Consider the following 3,325-nt stretch of genomic DNA (forward strand, 5'->3'; position numbering starts at 1 on the left):
CCCCCCTTACAATTTTCTTACAAACTAAGATCTGCAAGGAGAAGATCAATCCCCTTCTTTTATTGTGGTGACCTCTATCTTGGGGCACAACACTTTTCAGAAGAGCTAATAGACTTGTTATAGATCAGGAATCATGTTTGGATGACTTCAAGTAAGAGTGACAATACTAGGTACTATGAGGTTCTTGGGCTCACAAAGATTTCAAGCCAGGATGAATTGAAGAAGGCATATAGAAAGGATGTAATAAGGAACCATCTAGACAAGGGTGGAGACCTGGGAAGTTCAAGGAGTTGGCTCAGGCTTATGAAGTGCTAAGTGATCCTGAGAAAAGGGAGATCTATGTTCAGTATGGGGAAGATGCTCTTAAAGAGGGAATTCTAGGTTTTGGTGGTGCTCACAATCCTTTTGATATATTTGAATAGTTTTTTTGTGGTGATTTTGGCAGTGAGAGCTCAAGAGGTCATAGGCAAAAGTGTGGTGAGGATGTTGTTTGTACCCTAAAGGTTTCATTGGAAGACCTTTATATTGGAACCTCTCAAAAGCTATCACTTTCAAGAAATAGGATATACTCAAAATGTAGAGGCAAAGGATCAAAGAGTGGGCATCGGGGAGATGTTATGTATGTCAAGGCACTGGAATGAAAGTTGTAACTAGACAGATTGGGCCAGGAATGATCCAACAAATGCAACATGCTTTACCTGAATGTAGAGGCTCGGGTGAGGTTATCAGTGACAAAGACAAATGCCCGCAATGTAAAGGAAACAAAGTCACTCAGGAGAAGAAGGTACTAGAGTTGAACGTTGAGAAGGGTATGCAGCATGGTCAAAATATTGTATTCTAGGGAGAGGTTGATGAAGCTCCTAATACAGTGACAAGAGACACTGTCTTTGTTTTGCAACTTAAAGAGCACCCCAAATTCAAGCAAAAGTTTGATGAACTATTTTTGGAGATACAATCTCTCTGAATGAGTCCCTTTATGGCTTCCAATTTGTTTTAACACATCTTGATGGCAGACAACTTCTTATCAAATCAAATCCAAGCAAAGTTGTCAAACCTGGTCAATCTAAAGCAATCAATGATGAAGGGATGCCTCATTACTAGAGGCCATTCAAGAAGGGTCGATTGTACATCATTTCAGTGTGAAATTCCCAGATTCTAGAGTTCTTTCTCCTTATCAGTGCAGAAAACTGGCTGCAATTCTTCCACCCAATACAAGCTTACGCATGATAGAAATGGAGCTTGATGAATGTGAGGAAACCACCATGTATGATGTCAACATTGAAGATGAGATGAGACGAAAGCAGCGACAGCAACAACAAGAAGCTTACAATGAGGATAAGGATGTCGATCCATGGGTACAGTGTGCCTAACAATAGTTTTATTTTACTTGTTGCAGTAGTTGATATCTTTCTTTTTATCTTATTCATGTTCATGTTTCTATGATTGTATTTTTATGTGTTGATTGGATTATCTACTAGAATCATTTAGTACTACACATATCATTTAGTGTGTAAACCATTTTGATTTTGCACACTAGCTGATATATATATATATATATATATATATGTTGTCAATCGACAGCCATTTATGAGTCACCCGACCTGCAATTACGCAGTAATTTAGTAGTCAAAAGAGGGCCAAAAACTTGACCAAATTTATATTTATCAGCTAGTGTGCAAAATCAAAATGATTTACACACTACAGGTACTACGCAAGTATGTGTATTATTTTAAGTGATATAGGATTTTTTTTAAAGACTCCATTATCAATCTCACAGAGAAGCGAGATAAGAATTCTCTTAGGCTAATTCTAGGCTACTACTATCAGGTCTTAGTTTGGAAATTTTGAAGTCTTTGATTTTCCTAAATTTGTAAATTTAACGTTAAAATTATAATTAAAGAAAATAAATAAAAAACAACTCTAAGGAGACTTGTCAAAATTTGGAAAGATATTAAATAAGTAAAATCCCTTTCCCCTTGCAATGAGATCATAATTAGTGTAGGAATAGAATGTTTAAAAATCAAATGTAGTATTGTAAAAAATAGAAGCAATCTTATTCTTTATCCTCTTTAAAAGCGACAAAGAACTTTAGTTAATCCAGAGTTTAGTCCCTAAATCTGCGGTTAGGCTGGGAAGATACTAAGCTCTCACCTTAGAGTTTCCACATTCTCCTTGCCTAACGGCTAACATCTCGCTTTAGTTTCCAAACATCTGGACCAAATTGGGAATTTCAGTCTATCACCCTAAAATTATCAATTCTACACCGATCAAAATTTATTTCTTTATTTATTTACACTCAACCCCATGGACTACATTCTCATCCATGAAATTGAATATGGTTCTGATACACCAAACTAATATATTATTTTAAGTACCTATTTTATTTTATTTTTTTTTGTGACATTGCACTTTAAAGTAGGTTATTTTTGTTTTTTTGTTGCAGGGATTTTATTTTTAGGCATTTGGAGCAAAATTGGTAAAAAGGATAAAATTTGGAGCAAAAAGAGCCAATTTTGGATTCTGGCACATGATGCGCCAAAATCTAGAGAGCTGACGCATCATGTGCCAGATCAGCGCATCATGTGCCATGGATGACTTTTTTAAATTAACATGGTTCTAGATAAATTTTGCATGAATTTTCAAAGGGACACTTTTTCTACACACCCCTTGGAGTGATTCAATGCATTTAGACACTTCAGAAGGTTCCTTTATGAAGGGATATGACTCTTGGATCAAATGACACATCTTTTGAATTCAAAAGAGTTGTCTTTTGGATGGATTTTGAATTCTTTTCTAAAGGAGGCAACCCAAAATAAAAGAAAATTACTTAAAGAGGCTAAGGTGGGGACAAAAAAGAGGAGTTTGGTGGGTGACGTGAGAGTTAGAGAGAGAAGAGGAGATTTTCTTCTAGGTTTGTAAGAGAAGAGAGAAGGTGAGAGATTTCTTCTTCATTACATTTCTAAGAGAGAATTGGGAGTGTTTTTAAAGAGATAAAGGCTTGGAGAGAACTTTTAAGGATTTGGTTGGGAAGGATTGTGAGATAACTTGTATTTTTATTTCTTTTTTTTTTTTGTAAACTCATTTTTATATATGAAATTCATGTTTTATCGTATCCTTCTCATGAATTTTGAGTAGTCTTCTCTATCTTTCTCCCTACTTTGAAGATATGGTTTTGTGAAGAATAGATTTTATTTTCTACGTTTTTAAATGATAATAATTTGTGATGATTTGAACTCCGATCTTCATGTACTTTTTGATTTGGTTGGCCAATTAAAATGTTAAAACTAGAGAGATATGTTCTTAAATGAGATATGATTTCTACAAG

The 3,325-nt window shown here is 35.1% G+C and overlaps 1 pseudogene; it reads left to right on the forward strand.

The window, feature by feature from the left end:
* Positions 1–141: 141 nt before the first annotated feature.
* Positions 142–1,370, forward strand: LOC110036745 (annotated as a pseudogene).
* Positions 1,371–3,325: the final 1,955 nt, after the last annotated feature.

Source organism: Phalaenopsis equestris, unplaced genomic scaffold, assembly GCF_001263595.1.
Source record: "Phalaenopsis equestris unplaced genomic scaffold, ASM126359v1 Scaffold210366, whole genome shotgun sequence".
NCBI lineage: Eukaryota > Viridiplantae > Streptophyta > Magnoliopsida > Asparagales > Orchidaceae > Phalaenopsis > Phalaenopsis equestris.